Source organism: Ovis aries, chromosome 5, assembly GCF_016772045.2.
Source record: "Ovis aries strain OAR_USU_Benz2616 breed Rambouillet chromosome 5, ARS-UI_Ramb_v3.0, whole genome shotgun sequence".
In the NCBI taxonomy this organism is placed as follows: Eukaryota; Metazoa; Chordata; class Mammalia; order Artiodactyla; family Bovidae; genus Ovis; species Ovis aries.
In genome coordinates, this window is record NC_056058.1 from 3,706,362 (window position 1) to 3,732,752 (window position 26,391).

The 26,391-nt window shown below is 49.2% G+C and overlaps 1 protein-coding gene across 14 annotated transcripts in view; it reads right to left on the bottom strand.

Moving 5' to 3' along the window:
* The window catches only part of GATAD2A (GATA zinc finger domain containing 2A), a 97,777-nt gene extending 71,591 nt beyond the window's left edge, over positions 1-26,186 (bottom strand). For 5 of the 14 annotated variants that reach the window (XM_042249571.2, XM_027969347.3, XM_042249569.2 and 2 more), the window contains exon 1: positions 26,023-26,186. The gene's annotated coding sequence lies outside the window, so the exon portion shown is untranslated. Of the gene's footprint in view, positions 1-6,749; positions 11,875-11,911; positions 12,154-21,657; positions 21,788-26,022 lie in introns of those variants that run through there. The other 9 variants (XM_042249570.2, XM_042249568.2, XM_042249567.2 and 6 more) reach the window with 4 other exon arrangements.
* Between the last annotated feature and the right edge of the window lie 205 nt (positions 26,187-26,391).

Genomic DNA, 26,391 nt, shown 5'->3' on the forward strand with positions numbered 1-26,391 from the left:
CAGGGAGGCCAGAGTGAGGTGTCCAGTCACCTCACCTTTACTGGGCGCGCCTTGCAGGACCCCCTCTGGCCTCCTCCGCGGCCCACCCCACTGCCATGCTCTGTCACCAGCCGCCTCACACAGACCTAGGCCCCAGTCACTGCAGATCTGTCCCCAAGACCCCAGTGACACGACTGCTGGAAGTAGGGGCTCCGCAGGCCCCCGTGGTCCAGGACTCCTTCCAGTGCTCATCAAGCTTTGGTGGCATGGGAAGCGGAAGGCCTGACTCTTCACTGGGAAAGCCACCGCTGGGCACACAAATTCAAACTGCTGCAGAAAAAAAAGCCCACTGCTGACCAAGCCCAGAACATCCAGAGAATCACCTTTAGCACACTGACAAGAGATTTTGTTACTAAAGGAGGAAAAGAAAAGTGTAACAGTGGCTAACAATTATTAAATTCTTTACTTGGTGCCAGGCGTGGTGCCAGGACTTTACATGCCTGATTTCATCTAATCCTCATAACCACAGAATGAGGTACTACCAACGCCACCCATGCTTCACACAGGCACTGCTGACACGACCCACACTGCACACGGGGGGACTGCCGCCGCCACCCACACTGCACACGGGAACACTTGACAGGTGAGAAAACAGGCTGAGAGAAGTCAAGGTGACCGGCCAGGGTTACAGGGTTAAATGGGGATCCAGACCCAGGCTCCAATCTCAACCATGACACCTTGTGGGGCAGCCTGTCTCTAACTAAGGCCATCCTAAGGCTGGATCCCTCCCAAGGTTCTGGGAGAACTTCCTAAAGCAAAGGTCAGCACAACCTCTGATTAGAGCACACTGCTGCTAAGTCGCCTCAGTTGTGTCTGACTGTGCAACCCCACAGACGGCAGCCCACCAGGCTCCCCCGTCCCCAGGATTCTCCAGGCAAGAACACTGGAGTGGGTTGCCATTTCCCTCTCCAATGCATGAAAGTGAAAAGTGAAAGGGAAGTCGCTCAGTCGTGCCCGACTCTTAGCGACCCCATGGATGCAGCCCACCAGGCTCCTCCGTTCACGGGATTTTCCAGGCGAGAGTACTGGAGTGGGGTGCCATTGCCTTCTTAACCCTTTCCTGAATTTCAGGAAACCTCGCTGTGCAAACCCCCATTCCACGAACCATACAGCAAATTCAGGGTGTCTTCAGCTTCTATGAGAGGCACTAAAACCCTGGAGGGTGCTGAAGCACAGATTCCTAAGCGCCCACCCGCCAGGGCACATACAAGCTAAGGGAAGAGGACTTGACCAACACTGCCAGCCTGGGCCATAAATATAAATGAAGACCCTTTTGCATTGTGTGAGACGTACACATATGCCAACCACACTCAGCACTCCACCAAGCAGACCTGGGGCCCGTGGCAAGGACTCGTGCAGACTGAGCTGCTCTCCTTCCATCGGAAGAGCAAAGTGCTCACAGGAGGCAGGAGACAGAGCGGACACAGACCGGGGGAAGAGACAGGTCCCCTGGCCTCTGACTCGGCAGTCTCCCCAGCCACGGAGCATAGAGCTGGGGGCGGCCCAGGCCCTGAAGGGAGGGCTTCCTGAGGTGGCTGGAGGCTGGGAAGCATGCTGGCCCACCCAGCTCTGCACACGAGGTACCAGTCTGCTGCCCTCAGCCTAACTCACTCCCACCTATAACCTCAAAACCGGGACCCCTGGCCATCAACAGGCAGATGCCACTCTCAGAACCAAGTCATTCTTTCCCGAGGGCCAGGTCTCCAAGGCCCCCTTCCTTCCTGCGTCCACAACCCCTCCCTACTCTCAAAACCCGTACTGTCATTTGGCAGGACATCCACCTGTCTTCTTCCCTGAACTCTGCCAAAAGAGTTAGGATTTGAAAACATTCGAGCAATGCATGAAACAGGGTAACTTTTCAAACTAGAAAGTAGCAGCTGTTGGAAAAATTCATGTGGATGTTTCAGGGAAGTGTCTTAATCGCTCTAGTCTGTCTGGAAAAGCGTCCAAAGCCTCAAGCTGGAAAATTCTCAGATTTTAGAAAATGCTGATTACCAACGCAGCTCCCGGGGCACAGGAATCACACTGAGCCTCTTCTTGGTCCCTCTTAACTACTACAAAGCTCTTTCTCAGGCGAAGTTAAGGGCCGTGTCCTCCTAATTTCAATCCACTCATCACTACTTCACTCTTGGGAACAGAGCAGGACAAACTGTTCATATACGGGACCGTCCCTCAGATATTTTATTCTTTTATCTGTTATTTACCACACTTTCATCTAACACAAAGCACTGCTAGTTTGGGGAGGAGGAGACACAGGGACAAATCAAGTTCTGCACCCAGCCCCCAGAGAAGGGTCAAAGACACACACCCCTCAGTTCATGAGGGTCCTGGGTCCTGACACCACACACGACCCCCCACACCTCAATCCACTATGAATCCCAGTGAAGCAGAGAGCGGCCATCCAGGTCCACAGGCTGAGCTGTCTCGCAACACCTGGCTTCTCCCAGGAAGGAGACACAATCTCAGACCACGCTTCTCTAGGACCCAGCTCACCCCACCTCTGCTCAAACTCAGCAACCTAAAAACTTAAGGCCCACTATCTCAGGGCCTCTGCCACCTTCCAGTCCCCACTCGGGAGCCACCACCTGGACATGCTCCTGCCCATCCTTCCTCTTTCCCAGAGCACTGCGCCCTGTCTCCCCACGGAGAGTTAAGACCCCCGAGGACAGGAGCCAGCCATCTCACCCATCGCCAGAACCCAGGGGCACAGCACAGGCCAGGCAGAGAAGGGACCCCAGTTGCTGAATGAACAGATGACTTGTCCTCAGTCCCTGGTATCCAGTTAATCCCTACCCGATCTTCACGCACAGGATCTCTGGCACCTGTCCCTGCTTTTTACTCCCCATCAGGCAAATTCAAGGCCGTGTCAGCTCATGCTTGCCTCTTATCAGTGGCCCTTTTACCTCACTGGCTTCCCTACCCGATTCAAGTCAGCATTTTCCTCCTCACAAACCTGAGGGCTCTCCGTGCTTTTAGTATCAAGTGTCAACAGCCCTCCATTTCAGGTCATCAACAATAATCATTTTTCAAACTTATTTTCCACTAAGACTTTCCATAAACCCCGAGGTCCAGGACAGTGATTTGCCAGTGCCATCCCTCCCTGACACTCCAGTGCAGGGAACACTCCCTCCAACAGTCCAGGCCCACACAACGAACCTGCTTCACAATAGCTGTTAAGACCCCCGAGACCAAGGAAGCCATCTCTTCTCAGAAGAGTGTGCATGGCAGGCACAGATCAGGCCGCCCGTCTCTCTCATGTCGTGACACGTAACAAAAACTATATGTGCACAGCGCACTTCAGTGATGTGAGGGCAGCTTGCTGAGGAGCTGGGTCGGGGCTACCTGGGCCCAAGGCCATCTCTGCGTCTCTGTCACCCAGCTCAGCGTCTCTCCTTAGGGAATCTCAGAGCCCGCAGCGCGTGCCGTGGCCTGTGTGTGTGCCCAAGTGTGAGTCACCAACTCACGGTGCAGCAGTGAGATGCCTGCACTGCATTTCACTCCATGGGGTCACCTACTAGAGTACCTTAGGCTCTTAAATACCAATGGGCTAACTTTTTAACAAATAACTTAAAAAAAGAAAAAGCTGCAGCCAACAATGGTTCACAGAAGGCTGGTTACAATTTAAGTTTCCTTCTCCTTTCTGCAGTAAACCGAGGCAACAAAGTGGGCATGCTCCCACCATCTTAAATTCAAAGAAGGTGCGCGCAAGCCTCTCTGTGCTCACCCAATGCAGAGCACCTTCCCAGGGACCTTCCACTTTCGCTGCATGTCACGGCAGAGCCACCTGATTTTATCTCTGGAAAGTTCAGAGGAGCCCCTTCCATCCTCCCTGAGGGGCTGAGTGGGCATGTTGATGGCACCAGCAGCAGGAAAGGACAACTGTCCAATCCTGAGGCAAGATTCCCAAACCATCAACGTACCTCCTGGAACCCCTCAGCACCCCTTACCCCAATCTTCTCTCGTCCAAGAACACATTCAATCCCTGTAACCAGTTCACCTGTGAAACAACTTAAAGATGACTTCCACAGGCAGAGCGGACTCCCCCTACATACAGAGGGTAAGAGAAATAACCTCCCTCAAAGCTTTCAGCAGCCAGCCTGTGCTGTTCTCGACTCACCCTTACCCGAGTGTTAGGGACCATCCCTCCTGCCCTAGACTAGCAGAGCCTGATACAGGATCTGATGTCCAGCTTTTCTGAATCCTGAAATGGTCACTCAAAATGATTCATATGGAGGATGCCTAAATAATGAGTGCCATCTCTTGTTTTTTAATAGATAGGGAAAAGCAGTTTAATGCTCTTAAAACTAAAAGCCATCAACCACTCAATTCCAGAATAAGAAACATAGCTACAGTGTATTTCGTTTGCTGGTTTTTAAATGCAGCCCGGAGACTCCAGAAGCAGCCTGAATTCTTGCCTGTGTCCTGCCCCATCCTCACATTAGATGCCGCGATGACCTCAAAAGACAAGGTCCTGAGGAAGGAAACCTGCCAGTGGACCTACACTACACAAATAGAGGGAAGAGAAACCTAGAACAAGACAAAAACTGTGAAACTAACCAAGCCATAAAGAAGTAAGGATAACAGATCAGACCAGGAGGTTCCAGGAGGGAATAGAGCTCTGCGTCCTTCTCTCTTCTGCAAGTCAACACAGGGCGGGCCACTCCCCCTCTCAGGCCTCAGTTTCCAGTTTGTAACATCAAGCCCCGCCCCACTCATCTGGAAGACTGTATGCCGCCTGCTGGGTTCAGCAAAACAGCACACAGAAGCTAGTCCCAGGTGAATATTAAACTTGTCTGCTGCCCAAGGACCAAAAATAGTTACATTTCTAATGTTCTTCCTGACAAACAGAAATTGACAGTAGGCTGCAATTACATTTCAATCCAGACTCAAGTCTGTTAATATCTTCAACCAAGCAAACTTCAAAAGCAGACCAGGGTATAACTACTACTGACACCTGAGACTCCCACCTTCTCCCCAGACTTTAGTATCAGGAAATGTCACTTGTAGGGTTGAAAGAGACAGAAAGCCTCAACAACAAAAACCTAAAAGGTTTGGGGAAAGAGGCAGGAGACAGATGACCAACACACAAACTGCTGAAAAAGGTCAGCTAATCAAACAAAAGTGGCAAGGAAAACACTAACCAAACCCTCAAAATCTCCCCAGTGCACGAAAAAGAATCCCAAGGAGGGATCTGACTCCAGAATCCTCTGAAAAAATCACTTGCCATTGAAGGACTGCATTAAGCCTTTACACACACAATCATACAGGAAAGAAAAGAAAATGAAGTGAAAGTGTTCTGTCAATGAAAAGCAAGCCCTGAGAATATCACAGGTCTGGAGTGACTCAACCAATGCAACCAACACCTTCAAACCAAGGATTCTGTTTGCCATGCTCCTACTGTCCCTACAGCGCTGAACAACTTGGGGGGCGGGGGGGACTTCCCTCCAGGGATGAATGAAAGTTGCCGCAGCAAAATTTTCAGAACTGGCTGGCTAGCAGTGAGAGCCCACCCAAAATACACAAGAAAACTAAAGCTGTTGTCACTGCCACAAAAGCCCAACAAACGGAAACTCCAGTAAGGAAAAACTGGCCTGGGAACCTGCTCACCTCCAAGGTCCTGTTGAGAACCTTCCTCCTAGGTAAAAATGTGCTGGGTCAAGTTTAACAGCCACTGACTCAAAGGGTAATTGCATAGAACAATTGGAATTGGAGGAAATGTTATATTGGGATTATATGCAGAGTTAAGACCCCACGGCTTTTTTAATTCCCTTCTGGGCAACCTGACTGACTTTTTTAGGTGAGATCTCCTTACAATGAGTTCTAAAGACCTCCAAATTGTTAGGCTGTGGTAGAATTTTGTTATAAAGAAAATCTAGCTCCTCAATCTGTTTCACTGTGCTTGATAACTGAGATGTAAAACTTGGGGGGTATTCCTGTAATTGTCCTCTGGGCAGAGGAGGATTTTGGTTTTTGGCTTGTTTTTGGATCTTAGTTCCCCAACCAGGGATGGAACCTATGCTCCCTGCAGTGGAAGTCCAGGAGTCCTAACCACTGGACCACCAGGGAATTCCCTCAGGGGAGGAGCTGCATCTCAGAAGTAAATGGAGGACTAAGGATTAGGATACCCCTAACTACTTTTTCAAACATTTCTCAGTTGTCCTTGCAACCATCCCATGAGGTTAAAGATACAGTGCCCATCTACAGGTGGGGAAGCTGAGGCCAGGTGGCCAGGCAACCTGCCCGCAGCTGAAGAATGGTAAGTTGTTGTCAGATCTTCAGATTCCCAAGCACCCTAAGTTCAGAAGACAGCCGGGGTTCAGGCCAAACCTTCCCATTAGCCGCAGCAAGCACCACAAGCAACCTACTTCCAATCCCTGGCCAAAGCGCGCTCAGTGATAAGGCCGGAAGTACAGAAGCCTCTCTTGGTTCTCAACGGCAGGACCCCATGAGGATCTGCCTGGCGAACATCTTACAAACGGAAGAGCAGCCCCCTGAAAATCAAAATGTGAGGTTCAGAAAGCCCAGGGTCTGGAAGAGGGGCTGTGTCCCCTTTGCCCCGATGAGGCATCACCAACCCAGGCATTGCCAGGGAGGCGCCAAGGCTGACGAAGAAACATTCGGTCTGTGATTAGAAAGGCTGGGGCCCAGTCCCAGATGTAGAAAACCCAGCAAGGTGACCCTACAAGCGTCACCCACTGTAGGTGCTTCACCTTCTTCCATCTCGAATGTGCGGACAGGCTGCGGTTCTCAGGGGCAGACAGACTTGTGTCCCACAAGCATGGAGGTGTTCCACATGGGAGAAGCAGCGCAGGGAGCTTTTCGGCTCTGCCTCGTCGATGCCAGCCACAACAGCACACTCAGCGGCCCCAAGTGTGTGAGCAGGCACACACCAGGTGCCGCACTAGGCCCCTTTGCATGCGTTATCTCACTTCCAAGTCAGTCATCATGGGAGACAGTACGTCCTCCTTTTCAGAAATGAAACACGGGGAACTTTCCTGGCGGCGCAGTGGCTAAGACTCTGAACGCAGGGACCCCGGGCTTGATCCCTAGTCAGGAAACTAAGAGTTCCCCAAGAATTGCCAGGCCACAACGAACACCTGTAACAGCCAAATAAATTAATTAAAACAAATATGTTTTAAAGAAGAAATGGGAAACAGAGGATGAGGCTCATCAAGGTCAAGTCACTACGAAGAGGCTGGGTGGAGCTCACACCCAACCTAAGGCAGCGCCAGGGCTGGCCCAGGACACCTCCACAGGGACCTGCTGCCCGGAACCCCGCCCACCCCGGCCCCAGGAGCTGGATGAGCATGTGACCCAGCAGTGCTAGGGTGCGCTCAAAGGCATTACCTCGTTTAGGGTGAATTAGGTCTGAAGGTTCAAATCAGAGGACCTGGCCATCAAGGCAGGTCTAGTAGTGTCAAGTGTAGAGATGGAGACACAGGAAGAATAGCTGAAGGATTCTTCAGGCTCAAGTGAAGACCTTCTTTCCAATCCCACATCGCCTCCGACTCTGCCTCTGGCCTCTACCCCACCCTCAGCTATGGCCGGACCTGAGGCCAAGCAGCCTCAAAGTTTACAGCCTCACCAAATCTTCCCTCCAAACTCCTGCCTCAATTTTGTTGAGAGCCCCCTTTCAGGTACAGCCCATCCCAGCCAGCACATTCTACCTCAGATTTCCTCGGACACATATCAAATCTTCAGACTTTTCACATAAGGAATCCAAGAACTGGGAATCAGAACAGGAAAGCAAGATCCCTGTCAAACTCACCTGTGAAACAGGTACCTCTGTGAAGACTGAGAGCGAGAAAGTGGGTGCAGTGCACTGAAGTTGCAAGAACCCTTTCTCACATACCCTGGAGTGTTCCAGAGGATTCCCCGTCACTTCCTAAGGTGACTTGCAGGTTTTCAATTACAGTAAGTTTCTTTGTCTTCTAAAAGACTAACCTACATTTTCATCAGACGAAAAAAGAGGTCGCAAATACAGCCTAGAAAGCAAGGGGAGGGGCAAGAAGCCTGTAGTCTGACATTCCTCTTGACTAAAAAGTCCTGTATCATGTTTGCCAAAATCCACAGGTCTGCAAGATGCGTCCCCAGCTGCTACTTGTTTCCAATAACAGTCTCACCACCTTCCACCTCACTGCCACCTCTTCAGGTCCCCTGCCTTTTACCTCCACCTTCCTAACACACTGCCTTCCTAATTCAAGACAAAGATGTAGCTTTGCACAGTTGGCACATGAAGTAAGTTTCATTAGCTGAACAAATGGCAATCTGAAGCCAGACTGACTAACTCACCTCCTGAAACAGTTCATATAACTCAAGAGCATCCATTCTAACAACCAACCACATTTAGCTGGCAGCACAGTTCTGTAAGCCTCAAACTATGACACTGCCAACTCGTTCTTCTGGTTCTGCGGCACTTCCCAACCTGACAACTATTATAAGGAAATCCCAACGATGCTCTATTACCCCAGGACGACAGCTCATGAAGACCTCACCTACTCCCCTGTTTCATAACCTTCCTAGTTTTCTACAATGAGCATAAATTATCTCAATTATTGGGGGAAAAAAATAAACCCAGGGAAAACAGTCCTGTCCATTCCATTCGATGGCACAGAAACACCCCAAGTCCAGATAGTTCTCGAGACAAGTATTTGAGTTGCCCATGCTTTCAGAGGTTAACACACTCACGCTGACAGTCCTTAACTGGATTCAGTGGTAAGAGTATTACACTTTTGTGTCTTGGAAACTGACACATTCAAGGCTCTGCAGGTCATTTTTTATTTTCTCCCAACAGAACACCAGAAAATGCCAACATTTCAGAAACAGCTTCACTACTCTCCCACTCGCGTCCTTCAGGTGCATCTTCTAGTCCTCTGCGGTCTCAGGCCCAAGGAGGTCTAGCTATGAGCTTCAATGTGCCCTCATCACACTGGCCCCTCTTCAGCTGCCCTCTTCAGCTGGGTCCCACTGCTCTTATGGCAAACGCCGGACCCCCTCAGCCCTGGAACCTGCCCATTTGTCTCTCTCTGCCCCAACCACACTGATCTTCCTTCAATCCCAAACACTCTCTCTGCCAGAAATGCTCTCCCTTTTCCACTTATTTAGCTCCTGCATGTCCTCTGATCCCAGACGAAGGAAGGCCCCCTCGAGTCCTGCTTACCAGTTCACAGCATCCTTCTATTCTTGGCCCATGTTAAGTTTCCTCAAGTTTATGAGATTAGTTACAATTGCTCTCCCATTAATCTCACAGTAAACTCCACTGAGCAGGGAGAGATTCCTAGCACAGTGCCGGAGGCACAGTATGCACTCTGATATTTACTGAATAAATCAATAGAGAAATCACTACTTGCAATGCCACAGTCATGAAATAAGCGATGCAAAACAAGTGAGAAGAACTACTTACAAGAGTTGAGAACTGGAGTCTTTTAAGTGCTTTATCATTCAATACTTAAATTTAAAAGTGTTCTTAAAAAAAATTGTAAAATACAGACACCAAAAAGTTTATAAAAACAAAAAACTACTGCTAATCCTAACCCAAAGATTTTGTTGACATCTTGCTACAAATTCTTCCAGGATTTTTTTCTACCAAGAGCAGCATTATTTCTTTCCTCTCTATCAAAATATAAGATTGTAGGATCTGCCAAATGATACTGCATTAATAGAGATGACTTGACATTTAAAAAAAAATGATGTCATCTGAATGGAAATAACAATGCATCCAAATCATTAATACATTAATCCCATTCTCTACACCACATCCAAGATGACAGGCAATCCTCTGCAAAAACCAGCCTCAGAATTTCAGGGGCAGCAGAGGGGATGAAAGCTGAAGGGTGGGGGAGTTAGCGAGGACAGGGTCTAGCAGATCACTCTCAAAATCCCCAATCTAAACTGCTTCCTCTCAGAAAGGGCCAACTTTTCTGAGTTACAGACTATAGAAGCGAAGCAATGGGGTGACTCTGTGGCTTGGTTCTTAAAAGCCACCTGGTAACTCTGCTCTCCAAGGACAAAGCAGAGCTAGAAACGGAGTTACCAGATCATCCCCCAACTCCAAGCAGAGGTGTACTGGAGCTTGGACAAGTACATGGCTTTGTATTGTGGGAGCTCCCAGAAAATCCTCATACACAGCTTGCAAACCGGAGCATTCCTGGGCTCCGGTGCCCCACAGGGCAGGCGCAAGCCCAGCTCTATACTACTCAGCAGTCTTGGGCAAGCAGCCTGGCCTCAAGAAGTCCTGGCCTCCAGTTATCTCACCTGTAATATGAGGACTATACTCTCCCTTCCCAAATCGGATTATTAGTGGCACTGAAATAATAGGTCTGTGAACTGAGCTTAGCATACTGTGGGCACTCAAATTGGGGCCAGTTTGGTCTTTCCTCCACAGCTTGCTGTCAGGTCTAACAAGCTACCAGCACTCTGGTGCCAGCTAACATTTCCCGTAAGATTGAAGGCAGGGGGAAAAGGGGACAACAGAGGATAAGATGGTTCAATGGCATCACCAACTTAATGGCCATGAATTTGAGCAAGCTCCTGGAGTTGGTGATGGACAAAGAAGCCTGGCGTGTTGCAGTCCACGGGGTCAGAAAGAGTTGGACATCACTGAGTGACTGAATTGAACTGAACTTAAAAGAAAACTTGTAACCACTATCAGAAGAAAAAGAGTTTCAACAGGACAGTAGGTCCAAGACTGAAGCAACTGCACAGAAGGCTGCCTGTCCCTCAGCTTCTCTGTGCTACCACGGCCAGAAGGTGTCACTGTGTGAAATGGACACACAAGAACCAGACTTAACCAGTACTATGTACTCCTAGAAAACTGAAAGAAGTAAAAGGGTAAGGAAGAGAAAAAAATTAAAGGCTCAAGTGACTCACTCGGACTTTGATCTAAAGAAGCCAAAGCTCTAAAGATAAGGATGAACCACACACGTAAAGAGGTAGAGTCAAATACACAAAATTCAATTCCCAGGGCAAGGGAGAGACGTGCGCGCAGGTTTCCCAAGTCATTCGGTGCCTAAGGGAGGGGTCCCCATTCATTTCTGGGTCCCAGTGTTTACATACACACCAAGTGTCAGTCACGCTCTAGGCTAGGGCCCTGCCCATAAGCCTTTCCTTGTTGAAGTGATCAATTCCGATTCTTGGCAATAATCCCTTTAAAAGGCCAGCTGCTGCTGTCTAGTCACTGATGCCAACCCTTTCCAGGTGGGAAAAAAGATATCAATACAGCCAACGCCTAGATGGAGAGGCAAATTTAAAGTATAAGGCCCTGAGAAAGGCAGGAATCCAGAGAGGGGGAAGGGTCCCGTGGCTCCCCGGGGTCAGGCAGGAAGGGCGCGAGCCGGGGGGAGGGCCAGCCCTGCAGGCGTGGGCGCGCGGGGACTCTTATTCTGACACGGGATCCGCAGCCGCCGTCGCCGTCGCCGCGGGGTTCAGCGCCGCGGCCCGGCCTGCCCGCGACCCTCGTCTCCCGCCCGGGACCCCCGCCCCGCGCGCCCACGTGCCACTGCCCCCATGCCCGTCCCGGCCGCTCGGAAGCTGCACCTCACGACCTGGCCCCGACTCTGACCTCCAGAGGAAGCGCAAGAGGAAGAGGGGCGACGCCGCGACTTTCTGGGACCCCCGCCCGGCCCGGCCCCCACGTGCCCAGGCGGCGTCGGAGCGCGGAACTTTCCAGGGCAGCGCAAGGAAGACGCTCCCGGAATACAAGGAGTAGAACTCGCTCGCTCTTACTTTTCCACGCTCGCATCGGGGTCCCTCACAGCCCCCAGACCTTCCGACCCTGCCCAGCCCACACCGCCCCTGCCGCTCCAGTCTCCCTCACGCGACCCCGGCCATGACCCCAGCCCCCGCCCCCCGCCAAGTTTGGTCCGGAACTTACCGGGCCGCGGGCCGGCCGGGCCCTAGGACAGTGTGCGGATTCAAGGGGCCGCGGGGCCGGGGTCGGGGTCGCCTGCGGGGCCGGGCGGCCGAGGGGCTGGGGGCGCTGGGCCGCGCGCGCTCGCTCCGCCTGTGGGGCCGCCCGGGCCCGCGGCGCTCGCTCCGCCGGTCCGCCCGCCCGCCCGCGCCGCCGGCCAGATAATGCGCCCCTCGGCCGCACACATGGAGCCCGGCGCCGGCGTCACCGCCCGGGACATGCGCACCAGGTCAGCGCGCCCGGCCCGCGGCCCCCAAAACACCGGGGAGCTCTTAAAGGCGACGCCGCCCGCCCGCGCCCGGCTGGGCGGGGCCAGGCTGTTGGTGGGCGGGGTCTGGTGTGGTGGGCGGGGTCAGCTCACCGGTACCGCCCCGGAAGCACCGCCCCTCCCGGCCGCCCTCCATGGGACGCCCTGCCCCGTGCGCCGGTTTCCCACGAGGGCTCGGGCGTGCTCCTGTAGCAGCGCCGAAGGGTCGTCGCCAGCTCACCCGCGCGGCCCAGCCGAGCGGGCCGCGCCCAGGGCTGACTCATGGCGCGCTCACTGCTGACCTCGCACCAACTGGGCTGCGAGACATCGAGCAACTGCTTCTGAAAACCGAGGTTAGAATGCCACCCCCGCGGGGTCGACACACAGAAGTTCCCCTCCAGGGGATCGGCGAAACCATAATTCCTCCAGCTCAGTAAAGAGAGTTCTACAAAGTAAGCGCCAGACCCACCCACTTAAAAACACCTAAGAGATGACTGCTCTTCTCCAGTTACCTCCCAATCTGCCCCGTGCTTCGAGGAGAAGGTGAAACCTCCCAAGAAAACAAATCTGCGCCCTTCCTTCTGCAGTGATGTGGAGGAAACACGGCAAACAGTCTAACCCAAGAGGATGGGCTTTGGAGATACTCAACTACATAAGGCAAAACACAATTTTCCTAGAGAAAATAAAATATCTTGTATTACAAGAAGCTCTCAATATCAAGGTTAGGTTCTGAAAGTGAAAGTGAAGTCGCTCAGTCGTGTCCGACTCTTTGCAATCCGCGGACTGTAGCCCACCAAGCTCCTCCGTCCATGGGATTCTCCAGGCAAGAATACTGGAGTGGGTTGCCATTTCCTTCCCCAGGGGATCTTCCTGACCCAGGGATCGAACCCTGGTCTCCCACACTGCAGGCAGATGCTTTAACCTCTGCACCACCAGGGAAGCCCTTAAATACACGAATACAGTCTCTCAGAAAACCTCCTATAGAGACACAGAACTTCAGATCCAAGTACTAACATCAAAGATTTCAAGGGAGGAAAGGAAGCCAGGTTGAAAGAAGGGGGGGGGGGGGCGGCGAAAGGGGTGGCCTTACAGACGTCTCCTGCCACCTACAGATACCCAGGCGTTATGGGACTTTTCCCTGGGCCTCCAGAGAAGGGAGGACTGGAACTCGGCCCTACCAGAAATCAGACCAGACCAGAACCAGAATTCGAATTCTCTGCCAAGAGGAAGTTCTGAAGAATCACCAAAAAAGCCCTTCCCAAGTTCTTTTTATGAAAGTGAAGTCGCTCAGTCGTGTCAACTCTTTGTGATTCCGTGGACTGTAAGTCTACCAGGCTTCTCTGTCCATGGGATTCCCCAGGCAAGAATACTGGAGTGGGTTGCCATTTCCTTCTCCAGGGGATCTTCCTGACCCAGGGATCGAACCCAGGTCTCCTGCATTGCAGGCACAGGCTTTACCCTCTGAGCCACCAGGGAAGCTCTTTTTATGGCATTAATACAAATAATTCATGATGAGACACCTAGATAACACATCCTGATACATATTCATCAAGTGAAACAAAGTTTCACCAAACATACCTTTACCACTTGAAATGTAGTGATATTTTTCTACTTCATTTTTTTTAAAAAGAATCAATGTAATTCTGACCCACGACTGGTCTTGACCCCAAACTTTAAAAACAATGTAGAGTTAGTTTTACAAATAAAAAGTTTTCTGCCATGTCCCCCCCACCACCTCAATAAGAAGTTCAAAGAAGCCCATTTTAATTGTGAGTTCCATACCTAACTGGCAACTTTTTGTTGCTGCTTCCACCCAAAAAATCTTCCAAGGGCTTAAAGCCAACATCTGGTACAACCTCTCCAGGGCCAAAAGAGAAGCATTCCTCAAACTAAAAATGATACAAAATACAAGTTGTTGAGCAGACACCTTGCCTGACTCAGTTTTGTCAACAATTTGCTTTGCTACAAAGAAATTTAAATGTTCAAATCCAAAAACCAAACAAAAACAGTTTATTCTCAAACAGGTAACTGGGTAAAGGAATGCAGAAAAATCCCTGATCCCAGAGGCAAAGGTAGTTTAAAGCAAATATGATTTTCACTCTAATTTGGCAGCTCTGTACCTTGAGAACTGCTTTACTCAACAATTAATCAGATGATGTATATTAAAGCAATACAAGCAAAATATTACCTCAATGCTCCTCAACTGGGTCGTGATTAATCCTACTTGATTAAACACAGACACAGCAAAGTGTGGTCAGGTGGGAGATCCAAGGCTTGAGCCTGACATAGGGATCCCAGAATCTGAGCAAACCCTACGTAAATCACCCAGGTGGCAACCATCCTGTTTTAAAGAGGAAGGCATCAGCTGTGACGCAGTAATGACATGGCCGCATGGACTGAGATGGGAACTGGTGACAGGTGGTCCTCCAAAGAATAGTGCCAACTTCTCTGGCCGGCAAAGGGTGAAATGGTTTATTTTGTGATAGGAAGAGAGGAAAAGTGATGGTGAATCCAGACCTGTTTGGGGTCCCAGATGCTCAGGTGGGTGAATGCTGATGCTGCTTGGCTTTGAGGCCTTGTGCCACAGTACTGGACTAAACAGCAAACAGTTCAGCTGGTGATTAAGAAGTATGCTGCAACCACCTTCAGATGCCATTCTAAAACTGAAAACACTAACAGACAAGTAGGGCTAGAGCTATGTTTCTCTCGAAGTTTTTTCCCTCTGCCCTAAGAACAAGGCAGTCACTTATACTTATAGATGCCAGTTAACATAAAAACACTTCTGTTATTACGTTAAACAAAATTTTCTGCCAAATTCACTTCATATCCTTCAGATCCTTGCTAATAATAGCCAAGCCTCCTTCCACCCTAACCACTGAAGAAATAGTCTAATTATCTCTCTAATGTACTATTAGATAAACTTCCAAACACCATCTGAGCTAAATTCCTGTACAACAGAGGGACTGACGAAAAGAAATTTGGGCCAAATTCCATGTTCGTGTCCTCGTTTATACAGCAGAAATTGGTCAAAGGCTCCAAAGCAGTGTGAAACTGACTGAAAAGGAGTAGCATCACCTACTGAATGTTTAAGGTACTGTACTTTTGGGGTTTTAACCAGAAAATTTCTTTGAAGTTTCTGGTGGACAAAAATTTAAGATGTCTTATGTGATAAATAAGAACTGGATTTTGTAGGCTGGGGAGCCCAGAGGCACCAGCTCCACAAGTTCACAGGCTGGTGGCACAGAAAGACACAGAATGATTTCAATGCAGAAAATGCATTCGTAGGAAAAGACAGGACCCACAGGAAAGGACTGCTCCCCTCCCTGGGAAGGGCTCTGGGAAATCTCTGCGGATGTGACATTTGAGCCAGCTCTTAATGGATGGACATCCTAGGCACCGAGAATAGCAGAGGCAAGGGGCCAGAGCTGGCTACTCCTGGAGTGGCTTTGGCACAGGAAGGGCTGAAAAGGGGTGGACTCATTATCCTTTAAACTTTCTAGTTGGCTTTCTCTCTCAGAATGCTTAAATTCACAAGCTAAGCAGGCCTAGTTATGAAGACTTTAACCAATTTTTAGATTACCGCAATCAAACAATGATACTAAGCTCCAACTTGTATTCTGAGAAGCTCGCCAACGTTTTTTTTTTTAAAGGCGGTCTTCCCTCATGGTCCAATGGCTAAGACTCTGAGCTCCCAACGCAGGGGGCCCGGGTTGGATCCCTGGTCAAGGAACTAGATCCCACATGCTGCAACCAACTCCCAGTGCAGCCAAATAAAAAACAAATATATATTTTTTACAAAGGTACCCTTATGACAAAGAACACTAGACTTCCCTGGTGCCCAGTGGTTAAGAATCTACCTGCCAGTGCAGGGCACATGGGTTCTATCCCTGGTCCAGGATGATTCCACATGCTGAGGGGCAACTAATCCTGTGCACCACAACTACTGAGGCCCACAAACCCTGGAACCTGGGCTTTGCAACAAGAAAAGCCACCACAAGGAGAAGCCATTGCGACACAACTAGAGAGGCGTTAGCTCCACGCAACTAGAGAAAGCCCGCATGCAGCAACAAAGACCCAGTGCAGCCGAAAATTAATACACACATACATAGAAATGTGAGCATAAAATTTAAAAAAGATTATTTAGAAAGAAAGAAAGAGAGCACTGATTGCTTTCCACACTTTGCATTTTTAGTACTCTAAAGTCTAAAACTATTTTCATTGAGTTTGGAGACAATATAACCACAGTCTCTAAGAGGATTATTTTTAAGTTTCTTATTTCACCCCAAATTCATATTCAGATGGTGAGATTACAAAGCAATTGGGTTGGGAACGGAAAAGATTCGTTTCCATGTGAATTTCATTTCCCTAGTACTCTGATATTTTTGGTACGTTTTTCAAGGACCAGAAAAGAGTTAAAAGAGGATGTACTTTAAGAAAATACTATACTCCCAGCACATTACAGCTGCTACAACAAATGTCACTGTTTAAAAACAATCACAACACCTTTACACTAGACTTGGAGTTTGTGGGAGATAGCAGCTCCTGCTTGCCTCATCCCAGGAAAGCTCTCTGAAGTGCAGCTCTCTGGAGATGAGCCACCTTGTCAACATGTGTTAAGTATCCTTTCCAACCACGACTCTGAACACTTAGTGTCAATGCAACACGAAGTTAGTCTCTGTGACCCTGATGATATCCCTCTATTACAGGGTTCTGAGCACAAACGCCTCCCTAAAGGGTTAAATACAAACTGCTAAGAAGTATCACTGTGAACCGGAACCAGAAGTGTATCTCCCACTCCGTCTTCATCTGCATGTGTCACCAGTTGGCAAGGAGTATCTCTTTTGTGTCTATACATGGCTGACAAAAAAAAAAAAAAAGCACACCTAATTTAGATCTATTTTAAGTCTTTGAAAAGTTAGTCAGTGAACCATGTTTTCTATGAATTAAAGAATTAAAAGGGAAAAAAATCAGAAGACGACCAGGAAAAAAAAAAGTGCTTAAAGTGCTATATGACAGTCTTAAGTCTAGAAATAAATCTATTCAAACCCGCTTAACAAAGAAAGTGTTAGTCACATCGTTCATTTGCTAATAAACATCCTTGGTTTAGACATGAAGAAAAACATATTTTAAAACCTTGCTATCCAGTTCATACCTCCCTCTCTCAGTTATTAAATGGCTGATCTTCCAAGTTGACATAGGATGGAGGAAAACATTCCTCCGAAAGTTTTCCTAATAGGATGAGTACTTGCCGCCTCCGCTGGTGCCCAGCATTTTACTATAGAAAATATATGAGGTGGGTCTTTCTAGTTTTCTCCCTCACAGCTTGCCCTATTCCATGCTAACCTAGTCAGGCCTACTATTTCACCAACTCCTGGTCTGAGAGCAGTAAAATCTTTTCTTCAAATTTGGGTCAAAAATAAACCTTCACCATATGTAAAATAGATAGACAATGGGAATTTGCTGTATGGTTCAGGAAACTCAAACAGGGGCTCTGTATCAACCTAGAGGAGTGAGATGGGGAGGGAGATGGAAGGGAGGTTCAAAAGGAAGGGGACAGATGTATACCTATGGCTGATTCATGTTGAGGTTTGACAGAAAACAACAAAATCCTATAAAGCAATTATCCTTCAATTAAAAAAAATAAAAAAAAATCAACCTTCAGTATAGATACTTTAAGAGGATAAATACAAACTTGAAACCTTTATACATATAAAGCCTAAACCTTGAAAATGTCATGCAAGTGAAAAAATTGTTCTGCATGTTAAGAATTTTAGACCAGCTTAGGGCTTCCCTAGTGGCTCAGTGGTAGAGAATCCACTTGTCAATGCAGGGGACACAGGTTCGAACCCTGACTCAGGAAGATCCCACATGCCCGAGCACCGACTATTGAGCCCACACTCTAGAGCCCGGGAGCTGCAACCACTGAGACAAATGCCGCGACACTGGAGCCGGCGGGCCTAGAAGCCGCCTTCCGCGGTGAGAAGCCAGAGCGCTGCGACTAGAGCACAGCCACCACTCCCTGCAACTAGAGGAATGTCTGCGCGGCAGTTTCTGACCCAGCACAGTCAGAAATAAATCAATACAATTTGTTTAAAAAATTTTAAATGACAATTCCCAAAGGAAAGAAAAAATTCAAAAGCAGAGACTTCCCTGGTGGTCCAGTGGCTAAGACTGCGCTCCCAGCGCAGGGAGCCCAGGTTCTATTCCTGGTCAGGGCACTCGATTCCACATGCCACAACTAAAGCTCCTGCGTGCTGCAGCTAACACTCAGCGCAGCTGAAACACATAAATATTAAAAAACAATCAGAAGCAGCCCCCATTCTCTGTCCCCCATGTAGACCGCATACTATTACAAAGAGCGTCTGCACAGTCTGATTTCACTAGCCACCACTGGTTTATGATTGAAAATAGTCAGAGGTCAATTTAAATACAGCGTGGTAGTTCAATCTTGAATCCTACTATGACACATTTTTCTCTACTTTTGAAGGTAACTGAGCTTTTCTTGCCAAAGGCGCTCCATTCAAACACTGATTTTTAAGTGAGCATAGCCACCTCAGGTCAAGAGAAGTCACCAGACTGTTTCACATCCAGGTCCCCGATGATGCCCGTGCCGCTCCTCTCCGGAATGCCCAGTCACCTGAAGAGTAGCTCTCCCCAATTCCCCTTCCCTCACAGGCTCCCCAATCCATCCTCCTCCCACATTCCAGCTGCGGCATTTCGCTGCACTCTCCAGTTCAGGAACCTCTCTCTTCCTAGCGGCACGAGGGCCACTGTGTCCAGCCAGGCGCCTAACCCTTAACAAGTTGAATGAGCACTCCCATCACACTTGAAGGTACGGTTTTTGCTGTAACATACCGCAGGCACATGGTGTGTAAGTTTGAGCCTTTTTCCTAGTCACCCTGTCATGCTTCAGAAGGCACGGCAAGTCTGCAGGGTATACCAGGGTGGTGCAGTGGTGGTGGCAGCAGCAGGGGCAGTATAGGGCTCCAGTGAACTAAGGGAACCCATTGGGAAAAGTCAGCCAATCCAGGAACCTCCAGATCAGGGGTCCCCAGCCTCTGGGAATGCCTGATGATCTGAGGTGGAGCTGATGCACCAACAGAAATAAAGTACACAATAAATGTAATGTGCTGGAATCATCCCAGAACCATCCTCCTTCCCTCCGGTTCGTGGTACAACTGTCCTCCGTGAAACCAGTCCCTGGTGCCAAAAAAACGAGAACTGCGGCTCCAGCTCACTGGCCCTCAGTCATAAACAGCAGCCTGTGGCCCCACATGGACTGGTTTGCTCTTGGGCAGTATTAACTGCCATTGGTAGCCATCGGGTGCCAACCTCAAGAGGAACAGCCAGCCTTGATATGATTCTATAACAATTTGTTTAGGCGCTAAGTCGTGTTCGACTCTTTGCAACCCCATGGACTGTAGCCTGCCAGGCTCCTCTGTCCCTGGGATTTCCCAGGCAACAATACTGCAGTGGGTTGCCATTCCTCCTCCAGGGGATCGCCTTTATTGGCAGGCGGATTCTTTACCACTGAGCCACCTAGGAAGCTACCTTTACTAGGCACCTACAACAGTCTGGCTGCTTGCTTCGTGCTTACCATCCCCACCAGCAAATGAAGAGACTGAGGCGCCAATGTTAGGCCACTCTCCTAAGGGCACAGAGCCAGCAAGTGGCAGAATCTGGTTTTCTGGCTCTAAAGTGTCTATTGCACACAGGGCCTCCCATGGCACTTTTAACCAAGCAGTAAAGACAAATAACAGCAAACAGTTATCCAAGAACACACTCTTGCAGAAGGATCTATCTCCTGTCTGCTTCCGTGAGTTCTATACACATCTCCAGAGCAGCCTTTTGCAGGCAAGCTACTGCGGGGAACCCTGCGATAATGCAACAGGAAACTGTCCTGTTAACCACCCAGCCAGACAGTCCTGAATCTGTGGGTACATGTGCTGGGCCCCCAGCCCTGCAAAGTGCAGGTCCACTAGCTCCCAGCTCTGACAGCGGCTTACTGAGCAAAAAGTGAGAGCCTAACATGTTTTCTATGCTCACACTGGAGCCTAAGAATGTAGCCTGGAGGGCGGGGAACAGGAAGTGAAGAGAGAACAAGCATCCACTTCCCAAGGGCAACAGAGCCCAGAGGTGGGAGTCTGATCACGTGCACAGTTGCAATACTTGTCCACGCCCACTTCCGGCCTCGGCTTTCCTCTTCACCTCAGGAGTCAGTACTTGGGTGGAGAGAAAGGAAAAGAAGACTACCAGGAACTCCTTGTAATATGCTCCTTCTCCCCTGGAACCTGGGCCCTGAATGAGTATTCACCCCTGCTCTCTGGCTCCACCCCTCACAAATACACTTACTTAAGAAAAACACCTGTCACATGACTGATCTACGTGGACTAACATAAAATCTGGACCACAACACAGGAAAATCAAACTAGTGCTTCCCCAGTCCCAGTATAAGAAGGAACCATAGGGCAGAGGGAACTCTGCGCCAAGAATACTAATACAAGATAAAGCAACTTAGCTCTTCGAAACCTCACCTTTCCATTGCCATAAACAACAGCCAAGTACTACCCTTGTCTGATTTTTTTTTTAAGAGATTCCAAATGAGGCAAGAGGACATTTAGAGTTGTGTATCTCTTTGCATATCTGGGCTTCCCAAGTGGCACTAGTGATAAAGAACACCCCTGCCCATGCAGGAGAGAGAAGAGACACGGGTTCAGTCCCTGGTTCGGGAAGATCCCCTGGAGACGGGCACTGCTGCCCACTCCAGTATCCTTGCCTGGAGAATCCCACGGACAGAAGAGCCTGGTGGACTACAGTCCATAGGGTCGCACAGAGTTGGACACGACTGAAGCAACTTAGCATGCATGCATGCATCTCTTTGCATAATAGGCACTGCCATGAAGAAATACCATGGGATTCCAAAAACACACTGCCACCAGCTTCAGGAGAAGCAAAGCTGAAAATGCTCTGGGAAATAACCATTCCAGAATCTCTTTTGTTTCTCCAAGACTATAGCCCCAGTCATCCTGGATCAACTAGTGCCAAAAGCCAACAATCAACTGGGAAAACACCATAATTTCTGCCTCCTTTCAGAGGGAGGAAACAGAAAACAAGAGTCCAGTGAGGAAATTAGAAGGGTAGTAAGGGTTCATTTCCAAACCTTCAAGAAACTCTACCCCAAAATCTCAACATCCAGGGATGGTCTCAGAGAAGCCCTGAGATATTCTTTCATTCATTTGTTTATTTGTCTGTGACAGGGACGTAAGGTCCTAGAGGCCTGACTGCACCTCTCTAGCCAGCTCACTGCCAGACTTCCAGCACCCAGCACGGTGTGCCTGGTGCATCACTGGCGCCCACTTACTGCTGAATTATTTGCTGGCATAGGAAGTTATATGAGCCAGGAGTTCTAACACTTTCTATTTTCCAATCCAATTTAAGTTACATTAAAAAACAAAAACCCTACCTTTGGGCCACACAGGAAAACTCGTAGCAAATTAAGCCCTTACTTGAGTGTTCAAACGTCCCTTATATGCCAGTTTGGAGGGATAAATTCATATCCAAGCAACACATCCATATAGACAAAGGCAGACAGTCTGTGGAGAGGATAATGTCAGACTTAAAACTAGAAATTCAAAATAACATCCATTCATTTGAATAGAACAACTCCATAGAGTAGTTACTTCCCAATTTTGAAAGAGATCAGCTTCTTTCTTATCATCAAAATCCCTCAGGGATTTAATGCCCCCAGTGCTGTCTCCAACAGGAAGGAAACCCTGACTTCCCCAGCTATTTCAGTTATATAAATCAACAGTTTATCGTCCAGAGTTAGAAGCTGGGCAGTGTTGGGACCCACATGCCTTTTAGAGCAGCCTACCAACGGATAACCACGTTACATTACCTCTAATAAATGTACCTAGATCAATATCATTTCTAACTATCCAAGGGTTTTTATTGCTGTAAGGATCTTTCAATTCAAAAAAAAAAAAAAAAAAAGGTTTAAAAAACTTCCTGTTAGATAAAAGAGATGAGATGGTGGCGCCACCATCCACCAAAGTGAAGTCTGTGGTACATAAGGACATAATTTCAGAAGGGATAATAATCCCTTTAAAGTTCTTAACCTTGTGTTTTATATTTTAAAAATAATAAACTTTGCTCCTTTCCCATATAATGGAATAAATGTCCTTAAGAGAATTTACAGAAATTTAAGATTGGCAGATATTTCTTAGCTTCAACAGTTAAATTCACTGTGTGTGTATGAAAGAGAGAGGGAGAGAGGGAGTGGAGGGCAGAGGAAGGGCGAGGGGATATTTTTTGGAGGGAACCCTTTTCTTCTAACTTGGGGGCAATGCAGTGGAGGCCTAGCTCAGATTTCTCACTCACTATTCCCCGGCAACCCAGGTTGTAGCTATCAGGGACAAGTGCCATCTGTCCCCACATGAATAAGTGAAAAAGGCTGAGCCCAACTCATCAGGCCCAATTTTAAGGCTTCCACTAATTGCTAAGAAGAAAACAAGTGTCCTGCCCATTCATTCCAATCCTCATCTGCAGAGGCTGAGTTAGCATCTCCACAGTCCTCTGGATATTTGAGACCACAAGGTGAATTCTGATCTCATGGGCACTACGCTACACACTCAATGTACCTATATGGGTCACTTTCTTTTTCTTCCCACAATTCAAGTTTGTAATAATCTTCTATCCGGCCTGTGGTCTAATTATAGTAATATATCTCCTTGTCCTTAACTCACAGATTACCCCATTTTACAGAGGGAGAAAGCAAGGCCAAGGCAAACACAAACCCCTGCCACAAAGCCAATCTATCTCACAACTGCTATCTGAACACAGAAAAAATGCTAGACCCAGATAGGCAGTGGATTTTGCAAGAGACAAGTTTCTTTCTCTTTGCTCTTCAGGCATATTTAGCCTTGGCAAAATATCAAACACTTCCTGGTCTGGGAGTCCAGGCCAGAACCATAGTCTCCTGAGCACAACAACCAACCTTTATTGCACACCAACCATGTGCTAGGTGCTGTGCTGGCTGCCTCCGGTTCATTATCCTAGATTCATTCATTCACACATCTAGGAAGCACTTCCCCATTTGTAGGCACTTTCACACATATTCACAGAGATGTAACCCCCCCTCAAATATTTAGTAATGTGCTGATCTTGTGCCAAAACTTATCTAAGGCCACACAGCTAGGAAGGACAGACCCAGAATCTGAATCAGGTCCTTCTCACTTCAAAGCTCTCCCTTCCCCAACCCTGCTGGTCCTGTGGGCTTCATTTCAAATAAGAAACATGTGCCAGCACTTCTCTGTCCTATCTCAGGACATCTTAAGCCTCGAGTTCCCCACCATCTTCCTTTTCCCTTCAGGGCAGTGCCTACAGCTGACCAGGAAGAGGCAGCAGAGAAGCAACCAGGTCTGGGACAGCTTCCTGCCTGGACTTGACTACTGCAGGAGCAGAGGGCCCAGGAAACTCTCCAAGCCCTTCTCCACAGAAGAAAATAGCTCGAGTTGAAACTTGTGTCCACATGGTCCACCGACAGATTTAGAACTCAAATTATAGCCTCGGCAGGAGTCTTCACAAAGGACGCAAATTAAGCAAGACCCAGATGGAAATGAACAGGAGAGAGACAGTCTTAAGTCAAACTGTAAAGTGAACTGCAGTTCTAGCAGAGTCAGAGGGAAGAGCTGGTTGAAATGCTAAGCCAAACAAGTTCAGCCTGTGTTTCGGAACTTCAGGAACATTTCTCCCCATGTTTTCAGCCTGAGACTTGTGCATGGACACGAAGTGGTTACAAGTTACTCAGGTTTCAAATTGAGTTCATTCCTGTCCTTTGGACCATCTCTCAATGCCAGCATTCATCAACTTGGGCTCCAGAGAGCTCTGCGTTTGGCAAAACAGATAAAATTAGCTACTGGAGTGAACTTGGAATTCAGGGTGGGCCACTAAAATAAAGTACACATGAGATTTGTAAAAGCCACGTAAAAACTTCCTTTGAGCCAAGCTGAAGTCACCTAACTTAGAGAGATGAATTCAAATCCCCTGTTCTCTGCCTCCCTTCCTCCCTTCCTTGATCGAAGGTGACCCACTTCCTGCTTCTTGCCTTGCCTTTCAAACCAGAGTGTCCCACAAACTGAAGATCCACTAGAGATCAAGGGGTAAATGAGTCGATCTCAGGAGAGAAAACACAGCAGGAAGACCTGAATGAGCGGTTATTTTTTTCTTCTCCTTTTGCAGGGGTGGGGGGTGAGTTCTAGCGTGCAGAGGAGGACTGAGGATGGGACCGGAAGTGGGTCAGTCCCACAACATGAAGGTGTGATAATGGGGTACAGTGCTCCAGGCCTGTCCATCCTGTCTCTGCACTGGCCTGACAACACTGTAGTGGCCCCATGACTCAAACATGGAGTAACCACAGTTGTCATCTGACAACAGCTCTTGCTCCCCAAAATCTAGCAGGCCTTAAAGGATAAGAGAAAACAGCGTTTTGTTTTTTGCCTGTCTCCCAATTTCCCTTCCAGCCACAAATTCCTCCAGGTCCCCTGAAGCTGAGGTAAAAATTCAGAGAATACCCCTAATCTGGCCAGAAAGAAGACTGAAGGTGGGAGGGGCATATTTCTGATCTCTCCTTCCAGAACAGAGAGAAGTTTAGTACCAAAAACAGAAACAGGGGTCTGAAGTCGGGGTCTCAAAGGAAAAGTGAGTTTTAATGCAAAGAGTTTTTGCATTAGAGAATCAGGAGGGAAACCTTAGGAAAGGGGAAATGTCCTCAGGCAAGTGGAAGGAGAACCCCTGGGAATGGAGGGGGACCCTTCAGAGAAGTGAAGAAACTCATTCCCTCTTCAATCCGAGAGGGGGTTTCTTGAAAGAGTGGAGGCACACTTCAGGGATGTGAGGAGCCTAATAAAGTGGGACATTTCATTTTAGGAAGAGAACCTCTGGAGAAGCCAGGGACCCCTCCAAACCCTGCGGCACCCATAGATCAGCAGGAGTCCCCCACAAAATGGAAACTGTTTTGGAAAAGTGGGGAACATTTCTTCAGACAAATAAGGGTCCAGTCATTAATATGAGCACTTTGGAGTAGTGGGCCCCCTCAAGAAAATGGAGGTACTCATCAAAAAGTTAGGGGTCCCATCAAAAGTGGGGACAACTCAAAAAAGTGGGGAACACCTCCAAGAAGGATTCTGACAGAAGTAGGAACACCTCAGATTAGTTGAGGAGGGCCACATGGGGAAAGGAGGAGGCCACCCAGAGAAGTGGGACAGAGAAGCAGGGAGAGCAACGCGGAAAGGTAGGGGGGAAGGGGAACCCATGAAGAGTAGGGGACGCCTCAAAAAAGCAAGGGCAAAAAAGGAACAGGGTACACAGTGGGACAACAGCTCAGAGAAGCAGGGATCTCCTTACAGAGGTGGGGGTCCCCCAGAGAACTGAGGGGGAGGGTCCCCTAGAAACAGGGCTATCTCCTCAGAGAAGTGGCGGTCCTTCAGTGAAGATGGGGGTCGGTCCCAGAAAGCGAGGCGGTCCCACATAAAAAGCAACCCCTCGGGGAAGCAGGGGTCCCCTTAGAGAAGTTCAGAGGAGGTGTCTCAGAGACGCGGGGCCCTCAGAAAACGGGCCCCTTAACGAAGCAGGAGGTCCCTCAAAGAGATGGGGCACCCTCAGGGAAGGGAGGTCCCCCTCAGAGAGGCAGGGTCCCTTAGAGAAGCAGGTTCCGCGACAAGAGGGTCCACGCATGGAAGCGGCCCCCTCGGAGAAGCGGAAGCCCCAGAGAAGCCCGGGGCACCGGAAGCCGGCGACCCGCCACCAGCGGCGTCCGCCCCTCACTCACCGAAGTTGCTCGGCGCCTCTGCGGGCGGCTGCTGGGCCCCAGACGGCCTGGGGTGGCAAAGTCGGATCCCGTCCGCTTGGGTCTCGCGGCGGCAGCTCCCTCGGGTGGCGCCCGCGGCGGCGACCGCGGCGGCGACAGGACGACGGACGATCGACCGACTGACTGCGCGGGCGGCGCGGAGCGCGTTCGGGCAGCGGGGGTGCGCGTGCGCGCGCCGGGGCGCTGACCCCGGGCGGGAGGAGCCGCCGCGCAGCGCTCGAAGCCGCCGCTTGGTCTCGCCGCTCCGTCTCACACTGAAATTGCCCGCTTCGCAGCCCGGCTTCCCCGGTTGCTAGGCAGATTTCGCCTCTCACACTTCCGGGTTGAGGC